Source organism: Colobus angolensis, unplaced genomic scaffold (genome assembly GCF_000951035.1).
Source record: "Colobus angolensis palliatus isolate OR3802 unplaced genomic scaffold, Cang.pa_1.0 Scaffold213, whole genome shotgun sequence".
Lineage (NCBI taxonomy): Eukaryota > Metazoa > Chordata > Mammalia > Primates > Cercopithecidae > Colobus > Colobus angolensis.
Genome location: NW_012115300.1, coordinates 3,357,574 through 3,371,642, shown reverse-complemented (window position 1 = coordinate 3,371,642; position 14,069 = coordinate 3,357,574). Strand labels below are relative to the sequence as shown.

At 36.9% G+C, this 14,069-nt stretch overlaps 1 pseudogene; it reads right to left on the bottom strand.

Annotated features, from left to right (window-relative positions):
• LOC105512499 overlaps window positions 1–14,069 on the bottom strand; it is a 34,340-nt pseudogene that overhangs the window by 19,484 nt on the left and 787 nt on the right.

The following is a 14,069-nucleotide window of genomic DNA, read 5'->3' as shown; positions in this document are numbered from 1 at the left end:
AAATAAAATGAAGATATTTTCTTAGTACAAATGTATACATACACAAACATGTTTTTAACAAAAGAAGGAGGAAATACTCATGACAATTACAGTCCTCATTTCAGCAGCTAGTCACCTGGTCGTAGCTGATATTGATTATTACCTTCTTCTATTACCCATTCTGTATTCCCTTTGCCTTCAGCAAGCACCACAGCAGGTCCTATTTTTTTTCTGTTGGAGTGACCCAGACTTCCATTACTGAGAGGTAATGAAAGTAGTCCTGCCTGCATGAGGCTGTTGTAGTTTCCCATTGACCTTAATCACAGGGCATGGTAATGCTAAGAGACACCCTAAGAGATCTCTTGTATTCCATTCATATTCTTCCAAACCTCCGTTATAGAGTAGTAGACCAATTTCATTTTGATAGTCTGGGTCAATCACCCCAGCCAACACCGTAACTCCCTTCTTAACCTATTGACTTAAAGGTAGGAGGAGCCCAAAGTGTCCAGATGGTAATCTTAACTTCTAGTTTAATGGAATGGTTGTTGTGTCTCCTGGTGGCCACATTCTTTCCTCTGGAATTAAGACCTTTAGGCCAGTAGAATTTAATGTCATGGGAACAAGAAGCAAAAATTTTGCTAGTGGATTACTAGGGGTGATGGTATGTGGCTCCACTTCCACTTGCACCCCTTGATTCCTGGACCTGTGAATCCTGGCTTTTGGAGAAACAGTACCATATATTGGACACTGTTTCGGAGCATACGTGTCCTTCTGGAAAACTTTGCCCCAGACTTGCAAAGTATTGTCACCTAGTTGATATTGTAATTGTGATTTCAAAAGTCCATTCCACTATTCTATCAATCCAGCCTCTTCAGGATGATGGGGAACATGGTAAAACCAGTGAATTCCATGAGCATGAGCCTGCTGCTGCACTTCTTTAGCTGTAAAGTGAGTGCCTTGGTCAGAGGCAATGCTGTGTGGAATACCATGATGGATATTCCACATGGATAAGGCGTTCCATGAGTCCACAGATGGTAGTCTTGGAAGAAGCATTGCGTGCAGGATGGGTAAACCCATGTCCGGAGTAAGTGTTTATTCCAGTGAGGACAAACCTCTGCCCTCTCCATGATGGAAGAGGTCAAATATAATGAACCTGCCACCAGGTAGCTAGCTGATCACCCCAGGGAATAGTGCCATATCGAGGGCTCACTTTTGGTCTCTGCTGCTGGCTAATTGGGCACTCAGTCATGGTCATAGCCAGGTCAGCCATGGTGAGTAGAAGTCCATGTTGCTGAGTCCATGTGTAACCTCCATCCCTGCCACTATGGCCACTTTGTTCATGGGCCCATTGGGTGATGACAGGGGTAGCTGAGGAAAGAGCCTGAGTGATGTCCATAAAACAGGTCAAATTTGGTTGGCTTAGGAAAAAATTGAGGTAAGATTTTTTTTTTTCTTAAGTTAAGGTTATAACATCCATGCATTTTTCTTTACGTGCTTTTAAAGTCCTTGTGACAGTGAGTTACAAGGCTTTGACTCCCGGGTCTAAAAAAGACATTAAGTCTTGCTAAATCTTAAAAACTGACAGCAATTAAAGCCTCATCTTCAGGCCCAGTAGAAGATGCCAATCAAAATAAACTGCATTCCTGAGACACAGGGCCAGAAATTAAAGCTATTCAACTCATCAACCCAGGGAGTATGACAGAAGAGGTAGGCATGTGAGATTGTAAAGGCTGATTTTGAGAGATAAAATAAGTTCAGCTTCTCTATAAACATAACCACTAATATAAAAGGCACACAGGTGCAAGACCAACTTATGGGCCCTGTGTCAGATTAACAAGGTTCTTTTGAAGTATTAACCAACACTTCAATAAAGCCTACAAAGGCTATAAAAGGCTTATGGAAGTTATATCTTATGGTCAAGATTAAAATTTTATAGATTGTTCATATAAAATTTTGAAACACAAATTTAATTGGCTTCATGCTGCTTTCATTAGGGCTTATTGTTTAGAAAATTAAGTCTCCTATCTCAAAGAATGAAGGCTTTCGCTTTTTTTGAAATCCTTGAGTGATTAAGTTGGTTAAATGGATGACTTATTTGACAGTGACCTTGATCCTACGTCGTGATAGCAAGTGTTTTAAGCCTTTGATATTTGATAAACTTTCCAAAATCAAATTATAAATTATGTCCTTTTTTGACCTAATTAATCCTTTAAGATATTAGGTTCCCTAAAGTATTTGTTATACAAATTACACAGGAAGCATTGTCAAATATGAAATGGTGTTTGGCTTTCTTTGGGCTGTATTTGTATAAATATGTTATTGGTATATGTTCCAAAATTATGGGAAACTCCTATGATTCTGATATGACTTGGTGTATGTTATCAGTAAGAATTATAATTGTTATATTAAATTATTGTGTGCCACAGAGGTAACACATTTCCTTGTCAATAGTGTCTTCGACTGTGGCTGCCCTAAAACTTTTTGTCATCCACAGATAATTGTTGGCTTGTTTTGGTCCTCTTTAGAAGATGGTTTTATAATCAGCTATAAAACTTTAACAGGTGCTCTTGAATGTAGGTTTCTGATAAGATTGGAGATTGTGACATCAGAACAGAGGAAAAATTTTCAGGATTCATGGATAGATGAAATGTTCATGAATATCAAGGAGAATAGGACTTAAGTGTGTGGACTGAAGTAATAGACTAAAGTAATATTTTTGACCTTTTGTTTAAAACATTGCTTTTTTTTTTGTTTTTCAGAGTCAAGGAAACCTTTCTTTTGAGCTATTTAAAGCTTTTAACAATTAAATAAAGTATACTTCTGTGAACAACATTTGGAGCATATTTATTTCTCTCTACCTGATTTCTCTAGAATTTAGAAACTATTTGTGATTATTTTTAATTTATGGTAATATAGTTATGTTCATAAATGTAATGAATCTGTTTTCATTTGTAAAAAGACACAATTGGAGAAAGTGCTTATTTTTCCAAGGCTTTGACTGAAGTAATGTGTTTTCCTTTAAGAATCAAACTTGACTTATACAGCCAATAAAAGCCCCATGGGAAAACTGGCCACATACCTTGTCTACACAGTTCCTGTACAGGGTTCCTGACCTGTGATAAGTAAAGAATGCCACTTTCTGACAAGTTCAGGAGCCCCAAGTTATCTTGGGACCTCAAGAGGAGGGGAATTCACCCAACTCATAGGTATTTGGTGGTACATATCCATGGCTAGGCTTGGTTTTAAGAAAGTCTTATCTGAGATTCCTTCTGTGGAACAAAGTTCCATAAAAACCAATTTTAAAAGCCCATGTGAAAAGTAATTATTCTTGCTGCACTTTATACAAATCATCTGGCCAAGTATAATAAAGCAAATTGGCCCTAACATGATATGTCTTTAGTAAAAATGGGAAACTGGAAGGAGAAAAATTTTGTTTCAAAAACTGTAGTACACCTGTTGTTAGATTCTAGTCTTGCCTAATGTTTTTCAAATTTTATTATTTTCTACAGTTTGGAATGAATTCTAATTTTTCCTGGCTACATAACTCCACAATAATATTTTCAATTTTTTTCTTCTTTCTTTTCCTTTTTCCTCCATTTTTCCTAATTTGAAATCACTGAAAATTAAACTGTGTTTTATTAAAGTCCTGAAAACTGAAGCTAGACAACTTAAACTTTAGAAGAAAATAACAGCAACCTAATGACATACATAAGCCACTTTCATACCTGCCTGCTGATGTATGGACTTTAGAGTAATGTGGCCTATATCAGTTTTTGATTTTCCAGGATTGTTCTTTTGTTTGTTGTTGTTTTTCTCCCTTCCTTCCCCTATTTTGTCTTCACAGGATATGAGACTTCACAAGCTGCTAAAATGAGCTCTCCTAATAACTCAGGACCTACCTGTTTAGGAATAGACCATTCTAGCAATGTGAGATCAGACAGAAGCTGAGACCAGAAATTCATTTTCTTCTAAAGTGCTTTCTCCAAAAAATTTTTTAAAAAAAGGGGGGGGAAGTTATGAAAGGAAAATAAATACTGGGGCCCCCAAATCACTAAGCTAAAGGGAAAAGTCAAACTGGGAACTGCTTAGGGTCAAGAAAACTTTTCTTTTGAGCTATTAACAGCTTTAACAATGAAGTAAAGTACGCTCCTGTGAACCAAATTTTTTTCAAATGAAGAGACTCGTATGCAAATAACTATATTGCCATAAGTTAAGAATACTCACAAATAGTTTCCAAATTCTGAAGAAATCAGGTAGAGAGAAACAAATATGCTCCAAATTTTGTTCATAGGAGTATATTTTACTTAATCGTTAAAAGCAGTCAGTAGCTGAAAAGAAAAGTTTCCTTGGCTGAAACAGGGCCAATAGCTTTTGACTGTTGACTTATTCTATTCAAAGTCATCCCTCCATTCACTGAGATAAATGCATGTCTGGTTGCCTCCTTTGGAAAAGCTAATCAGAAACTCAAAAGAATGCAACCATTTGCCTCTCACCTACCTGTGACATGGAAGCCCCCCTGCTTCTGGTTGTCTGACCTTTCTGTATGAAACAAATGTACATCTTACATATATTGATTTATGTCTCATGTCTTCCTATAAAGTATGAAACCAAGCTGTGCCCCAACCACTTTGGACACATGTCATCTGATGACCTTCTGAGGCTGTGTCATGCGTGCATGTCCTCAACCTTAGCAAAATAAACCTCCAAGATTAACGGACCTCCCTCAGTTATTAGGGCTTCAAAAAACTTATATGATATAGAAGTTTATTTTTTGACAGGAGAAATAAGAAAAAGGATAATCAATATCTAGATGAAAATGCATAGGTGATACATGAAAATATAGGCTAATGAGGGAATTAGGAATAGGAAAAGAGTGCAAGCATGGTGGGTGAGAAAGATGGGTGCATGAAATATGGGTCAGCATAAGCAGTACAGAATTATTTATATCCAGCTACCTTCTTCTCGGGGGACAATTTCTGACAAACGGTTATTACTTTGAATCAATCTATCCTTGATAGAATTTACAAGGTTTTTCTTTCCTTTTGAATTCTCAGCATGTAAAAATTGTATTAAAGTCTTCTATTTTGTCAGGTACAAAAGGTTGCTTGAATTTTCCATTGCAGACTAGAAATCATGAACCTTAGAAGCCTGGGCTCACATGCTAGGATTCTTCCTTCCTGGGGATCCCTTTATATTTAATTTGCTTCATTAGTTGTTGCTGCAGTGAGAATTGGTAAGTAATAATACTGACCTTATAGGATTTTTGTCAAGACAGGAGCACCTTACATAACAGCGGGCACGTAGAAAATAGTCAACAAAGGGCAACTGGGAGAAGTTATTACTTGTAAGGTGACCAATAACAGGATATAAGAGAACACTATGAAATGACGCAACACACCTTGACTTTACTTCTTTACTACAGAAAAAAAAAAAAAGAAAAAAAGAACACAGGAAGAACAAGTGCTTCCTTGCTAGGAAGTAAGTTATAATGGTCACAAACACTATGTCTACTATGCTCTGCTCTGTGAAGAATAATTTTTTTTTTCTTTTCAAAAACATCTCTTAAATGTTAACAGTGTTCTTCTCTTCTTATGCACACATATCAATGGGAAATTCATACTTAGAAAAACTGGCTCCTTTGTGATATGAAGAGTCAAACTTTTGACTCTAGTATATGAGTCATTGGAGGATGACCTTAAATTTAATGAAGGCAGAGATAGGAAGAAATTAAGAAATGTATTAACTACAAAAATGACCTACTTTCTGGTTTTACATGCCTTGGAATAATATATTAACTTATTTTCTAGAATGCATTGCTTATTGAACTTAATTGTTAAAAGCTGTATCACTACTGTTAAAGTGATACTGTTAAAAATAGTATCACTACTATTAGGACATTGATTCCTATGTAATCTATACTCCTATTTGCAACATCACTGTAAAACTTTGGATAATCACTTACTACCTCTGACCATTAGTTTCTTGTCTGAAACTTAGAAATAAGAATGCTTATCTAACAGTGTTATTGGGGATACTAAATTAAATAAAAATTTTAAAAATATTGAGCATTGTTTTGCATGTCCATAAGTGTTTGAAAATGAGATGATAGCCTAAAGTTCTGTTAACTTTCCTGGATTCTAATTTAGCAGATTGTCAAGAATACAATTCAATGGAACATTTGATATTTTGTCTCCATGATGGTAAAGTCAAACAATTATATTTCTTTTTTTTTTTTTGAGACGGAGTCTTGCTCTGTCGCCCGGGCTGGAGTGCGGTGGCCGGATCTCAGCTCACTGCAAGCTCCGCCTCCCGGGTTTATGCCATTCGCCTGCCTCAGCCTCCGGAGTAGCTGGGACTACAGGCGCCCGCCACCTCGCCCGGCTAGTTTTTTGTATTTTTTTAGTAGAGATGGGGTTTCACCGTGTTAGCCAGGATGGTCTCGATCTCCTGACCTCGTGATCCGCCCGTCTTGGCCTCCCAAACTGCTAGGATTACAGGCTTGTGCCACTGTGCCCAGCCAAACAATTATATTTCTTTAATAAACTTCTATAAGGTCTGTTTATTTATTGCTTTGGGAGATATAATCCTGTTTTTAATTTTGAAGTCTTGAAAAAACTAAAATAAACAAAGGATTTTGAAGAGAAATCATGATTAAGGAGATAATAACATGAAGAAGAAGATAAGATATTTTATTTATGAAGTAAATTTAAGAGTAAATGCAGATCATTTTAAACCCTGACCTACAGAAGTATAACAAGTATTCGTAGGGAAGAAATATTTTGACAGTGTATAAAGCAGTAAGACGAGTTTCTTTTCTGTCACATAAATGCCAAAAGTCTTGCAAAAGTCTTCTGATGATGAGAATCACAGTATAAAGCTGGGTGGAAACCAAGGACATACTCTACTCCAGGAATAGTAGACTTTATCTTCTGATATCTCTCCTGTCCCTGACTGTTGCAATGAGGTGTTGAGTACTAGCTAGCTATATAGAGGAAGTTAGGAGGTTGGGGCAAAGAATTTATTTAAAAAGATGCTCTATTGAAAATCTTGGGTCATTACCCCAATCGGTAAAAAATGCATTAAACTCATCTATGCTGGCATCAATATAGTTTGAAAAAATGTAGATTACCAGGCTGATTCGATTCACTAGGAAGCATTGAGTAAACATCTGTGTGTGGCACTATACAAAGAAAACTAAACAGAAATGTCCTGCTTCAAGGGTATAATTATAGGCGATTTTTATAAAGGCATTGATACATCCAGGAAGTCCACAAAAGCCTGCTGGTTCCAGTTTTCCTAAAGTGTGAGAGGATTCAGGAAATAAGCTACTATACCCTATAAAGTTAGAAGGACCTTAAGACATCCAGTGAGACTGCCAATTGAGGACTCTGGTTCAGATCGAAAAAGATCTGGCAGAAACTGACTGCTAGAAAAGGGACTGTTGAGGCTCTTTTTCGAATCCATGTTTGAGAGGGCAAATGATAAGCACCCCCTTTGGCTCAAAAGGGAGAGGCAGAGTCCAGGATGTTTAACATTCATTAGGCACTAGATACTGAACAGATCATGTAAGAGATGCATATTTATTCATGTGAACGAGGTAGGTAATGTCTTAAACATGCTACATAATTTGAAACATGTTGAAGAGAGTTTTTGAAAGAATGTTTGATTTAATAAATGCTAACAAAAAGGAGTATCTTCAAATGGGGGAGGGGTAGAGGAAGAAGACGTATCTTCCTTTGTGTTCTTATGTTTCTCTAGTATCACAGAGGAGTTGTGTTTTAAAGATATGCAACATAAATTTTTTTCTGTGACTTCTTAAACTGAAACAGGAAAATGACCTTCAAAGAATTTCAAAGCAGAGAATGAGGTATTAAGATACAATGAGTTTCTATTGCTGTTTGTTTCCAAGTATGTAATGCAAACTGCATCAGCACCATGGAAGAGGTCCTTCTTAAGAAATCTGCTAGCACATTTGTTTTTCAAATAGGTAAATTGTCTGACTGTTCTTAGATACATTTATTCAATAATGGAAGTGGAAAATCTTGAATCATTTCTTTTTATACAGGCATATTTCTCAGCAGTTTGAAAGGACTGTTTTAACCTTGCAAATATGACCTTAGTTTTCCAAATAACCATAAAATTATTTTTTCTTTGCTGTCACTCATAATTACTTGCAGAGAATCAAATAATTGTTCAGTTTGTTATTGCTTCTTAAAACTACAAAATAAAAGTATCTAGATCATTTTAGTTCAGAGATGTTACAACTCTGATAGCTTTGATTATTCTCTCCTAAAAGTCAGTCAATTGAAAATTATGAAGCTCAAGTGAGTAAAAGTATTTCCATGAGTAGTGAATTTTGCTTCAGGAGATGAAACGCCAGTACTTCCGTAAAGAAAAGTAATATGAATCAATACCTGTGGTGCAGGTATGCTTGGCAGGCAGTGATATATAATACCACATGGTGTCCAAGTTCTAGAACCCCTTATGAGAAGAGTGGCTGATGATACAGAACAAACCTCATGCAGAGATTGCTACTTAGTAACATGCTGAGCCATTATCTTGGCTGGGGATTTCTATGAACCAGAGTGACCCAGGAGTTGACACAGTTCAGTGCGTGTGGAGTCCTAGATGATAACTGTTCAACCTGGTCAGTTGTTCAGGCTCCACCCAAAGACCTGCTGAATCAGAACCTGAATCAGCAATTGATGTTTTAACAAGCCCTCTAGGTGATTCTGTTGCAACTAAAGTTTGAGAACCACTGCCCTAGACAGAAGCACAGAGAAGGAGCATTTAATTCATCCTTGGGCAGTCAGGGAGGCTTCAAAAAAGAGTCGTTAATTTTGATAGAAATATTTGAAGGATGAGAGGAAGATCAGAATGACTGCAATACAAAGAGCAAGCATTTAAGAAAACATAGAGAGAGAATTTGTCCTACAAAAGATATAGTTATGAAAATGGAATATTAAGTGTGTAGGCAAAATAGTGGGAAAGATGAAAAATTGTTGCAGACTTTGTGTGCCATGAGAAGTATCGGCATCTTTGAAGAGCCACTTAAAGTAAGTGGAGTAGATGGTTGAAAGAGATCACAGAGGAAGGAGGTTGTAAATGCCAACATAGGATTACAAAAGAGAGAATGGATTCAACAGTTTCTTATGAGGTATATAATTAGCAGTGTTTGGTTTTTGATGGAAAGAAGAAGAAAGGGAATAACAGGATGAGAACCAGTTTTCCTAGATGGAGGAGAAGAGGAAGGTATTGTCACCAAATGAGATATGAAATCAAGAGGAGAATATGTGTGCAGTGCATGCACATGCACTCATTTAGACATACTGAGTTTGCAAATGCTATAGGACCTCTTAAGGTTGATGTTCATTAGGAGACTAAATTTTATGTCTTAAGTCCTAAAGAGAGTGTAGGTTGTAGGTTATACAAGTCATGAGAAAGGGCAGGATTCCTTAGGACTACAATATGAAGCTATAGAAATTTTGTTTTCCTTAACTACTTTTAGCTCATGGATCCTCTTCATGATCTGAAGGAACTATTGAACCTCCTCCCAGAGAAAGGCACTCACAGATAAAACTCTGCCTGCAATCTCTGTACCTCTGGACCTCTGAATGAAGCTCATCCTTTCATATCTAAGGACCCAGATGAAGAATACTTGATGTGTAGTTCCAGTTGCCATGTGGTTTCAGAAGCCTTAGAAATCATGATTAAAATAGTACTAGATTGAGGTTGTGTAAGATAATGCTCAATACAAGTTAGATAACAATAGCAAAATAAGTGTTAAGTATTTCAGTTTTCCAAAAATGAACCTGAACCTTCTCATTTCCCTCTTTCTTTAATCTCTCCACACTATATGCCATATACCAGCTAGGAGAAACAAAAAACAAACAAACAAGAAACAAAATAAAGCAAAACATATTCATAATCCCTCTGTCCATAAAATCCAAATCTCTTTGCTCTACATCTTTAAGCTGGCTTTGTTTCTTACATATTAGATTTGGGGATAGTATTGTCTAGTATATATTTTCCTGCAGTATATAGAGGAAAGGTCATGGGCAAATTCATGCTATTTGAAACCATGATTTTGAATCTAGGCTGTGTAATTTGTGAATTATATTACCTAAACTTTAGTATCTTGGTTTCTGAAACTCAGCTTTTTCATCTATAAAAAGGGTTAATGACTCCTATTTGGGAGACTAGCAAATTGAGATTAATAAATTTAGATTTTGCTGGAACATTAAGTAGAGTGCACTGTAGACAGCACGTCTTCTCCTAAATCTTAATCAAGGCCAAGATCTGAGAGAAGTGCTCATGAGAATTGATAAAACATTATTAGGTTGCTGAACCATTCCAGGACATTTAAAAAAAATGAAGAAAGAAAATATCTACCAGCTCTCTTCTCAGGGAACATGTTTGTCTTTGGTTGGAAGGAAATACTTTGATAAGCCGCTCGGAGTGTGAGGTGAGACGCCTCCTTCCCCCAAGGAGTATTTTGAATAAAAACAGATGGTCATTAAACTGCCTCCCTCAGAGGGTGGGTCCAACATAAAAGAGGAGCTTTAATTTGTAAAGTAGGTTTTGCAGAGCAGAGCTGAGGCCCCATCACTGGCTTTAACCTACCCTACCCTGCCCCCATGAGACTAACAGCTTCTTCTCTAAATAAATGTTAAATAAAAAATTTTAAACCTATGGAATTAATATTATGCAAATTGGCTGACCACCCTGCATTTCTGAGTGCTTGTTCCCATAGTCTTAATGTGGCTAAAATATTGGGGTGAAGTTAGTTGTGGGAGTTCAGTTGAAATAGAGAGCATAGATTTCATGTATATGACCACATAGGTTTCTCCCCAGATGGTGAAATTGATTTGTCATCCTTTGTTGAAGCAATATTCTAGGGCTTGCTCTGATTTTATTGTGAATCTTGAAAGCATTGACATGATGTTCCTAGAAAACGTTAGGGACCTTAAGAACTCTTAAGAAGTGAGGGTGACAAGACAGGTGGGTTTGGTTGTGCTAAAGTAGTCCTATCTGTGATTGGTTCTAATTTTTATAATTCTGAATAGAATATTTTTGTGAGAAAAAAAGGTGTAAGGTTTAAAATGTTTGAAAATCCACTTGAAAAATTTGTGAGGTTTACACTCCTGTGGAACGAACAAAAACCATAACATAATTTTCACAATTTACATCATTGATTTCACATATTTATACTTGTTTTAGCTCGTTTTTGAAAGTTTAATTGCCCCTTCACCTCTCTCCCTCCACAGGCCTTACCTATGATAGCTTCCTCTGCAACAAGTAAACAACAAAGCCCTGCCTCTTTTTTACAGATTGTGTGGCAAATGCATGAAATTACAGAGTGTAGTGTTGGTTTTCATTTTTTTGAACTCTTTTCTGAGTTTTTGGTTAGCTTTTCTCTGTAGTTAATTCTTCCCCTTAAAGTTAGAGTGAACATCAATATTTTACCAGTTACTTTCACGTCTCATCTGTCTTCCTGCTTTTCTGACTAAATCCCACTTTGTGTCTGACCAAGCCACGTGGCTGTGATGGAGGGGAAAGGACTACTCTTCTTCATGTGAAGGATGAGACCCAGAGTGAAATGCACAAATGACAGAGTGGAACTTCCATTTCTGGGAGGACCAATGGATATAAAAAAAGGAGATATTCCTTGATTCTTTTTTTCTTTCAAAGGAAGATAGATATGTTTAACTTGTGAAAGAGAACATGGATAGGTTTCAAAACAAGAGATTTGTTACGTTTACTATAGATTCACTACAAAAGGTGACAAACCACCAACTGTAAAATGGGGCTTAAATCTTTGGTGATCAGAACATCATCTCAGGAAAAGTATGCTGTGGAATGTGTGCTATTAAACTCTCTCACAAATCACTGTGAAGATAAGAACTTGAAGGAATATAAGACACATTGTAGTATATGGCTTCTAAATTTACTATACTCTTATCCTTCAAAGTTCCTTGAATGAACTTTAGAACTGTTTTTGAATTAGTGCCTGTGACAAGAGGTACCATGGGCCAATGTATTTTCCTTTTAATTAGGGAACACACATAATTTAGAGAAATAAAGGTGAATCTTAGAAACTCTGTTTAATGGTTTTTAGTTACAAACTTCCATTTTATTAAAATTAGCTTGTAATAAAAAGAGAAGCTACTTGATAGTATAAATTAGTTGCCTTAAATTGATCTCCTTTTATTTTTTCATCAAGTTATAGAAGGAACTCAGTAAAAAAGCAAGAACTTTCTTGAATTTCCAAGGGTAGATACATTTGGAGGTATTATTGCAAAGGATCATGGGGAAGAGAGAAGGCCTATGGTAGTGCAGAGAGGAACTGTGATATGGGAAAACATAAAAGACAAAGAAGAAGTGGAAAAGTCCCACTGTTTTTAGCCAGTTCCAACAAGAACTAATGAAATTTTCTCTGAAATACCCTATTCCATCCCCGTGCACCCAGACACACAATCCAACGGTTTCCATTAAAACTGGAAGTTTCAGAACCATAGCTAATCTGCAATGTAAGCACATGGAATCAGAAAGGCTAATGGATTCCATAGTCATCAACCACCCTCCTGCTTTGGATCACAGACCAGGGAGGCATGGTTTGAACATGTGAAATAAATGTAGAGATTACATAATGCAGCTTTAAATTGTAGTTCATTTTAAACAGACCACTATTAGGAAAATGTGTGTGTGTGTGTGTGTGTGTGTTTCTAAGGGGAATGTGGTTTGAAGAAGTACGATTTATGTGATCTGGGAAATCCTTACAAATGAATTCCATCCCACCCTCTCAAGAAAATACTACGATTGTGGCAGCTACCTGATTAAGCTGTATTCTATTACTAGTCTATGATCAGTATCACTCTGCTGTTTGTCTTACATACCAGCACAGTAAATAATAACAAGAAGCCGTTAAATTAAGTATTTATAGTTAAGTCTTGATCGGTCACACAAGAGGGTTTTTGGTTGTATTGAATGGAAATAATTGTTTCTCTAACACACTTTCAATAGCATTAATAAGACCCACTTAACTAAATGTCGTATCTTATTTCTGTGAGGAAATATCTTACCTCAAAGAATAGTCTAGAGTGTCAAGAAGGAGTGCTAGAAGAACCTGGTTCTCATTTCTTAAATTTTCTCTTACAATACTTATCAGTGCTATGAGTATTCAGAGGAATGTCTTAGTAAAAAGGGTTGACAGCGCTCCCAAGAAACCAGTGAAATAATGAGACAAAAGCATGAGTCAAATAGAGTTGGAGGCCACTGATGAATAAGTTTCAGAATACAGAAGGCTTCAAGTAGTAGAAAAAGTTTCTATTTATTTTTTTTTTTGGGACGGAGTCTATATCTGTCGCCCAGGCTGGAGTGCAGTGGTGCGATCTCGACTCACTGCAACCTCCGCCTCCTGGGTTCACTCCATTCTCCTGCTGAGTAGCTGGGACTACAGGCGCCCGCCACAACGCCCGGCTAATTTTTTGTGTTTTTGGTGGAGCCGGGGTTTCACTGTGTTAGCCAGTATGGTCTCGATCTCCTGATCTTGTGATCCGCCCGCCTCGGCCTCCCAAAGTGCTGGAATTACAGGCGTGAGCCACTGCGCCCGGCCCTCTATTTATCTTTTTAAAGCTACTGCATATACAAATTAAAACTAAACTAGTCCTCTCTTCCTTGGTTTCAATGACCATAAAGCAAAAGGGCATATACCAGATTTGCCTTGGTTGCTACAACCAATTTATTGTTTCAGAAGATTTAGAATCTTCTGAAATACAATATTCCTAATTTTTCCAAAGATTTTCATATTATGCATTAGTCTCCAGGAAATTTATCATATTGTATCAATTTCACAAAATACACTTCTTTCATAATCACTAATTTCCACAGTGATATACGGAAAGATATAAGAAAATATGCTATTTTCTGGGCAGGCACTGTGACTCATGCCTGTAATCCCAGCACTTTGGGAGGTCGAGGTGAGTGGATCACCTAAGGTCAGGTGTTCAAGACCAGCCTGGCCAATATGGTGAAACCCCATTTCCACTAAAAATACAAAAATTAGCCAGGCATGGTGGCATACACCTGTA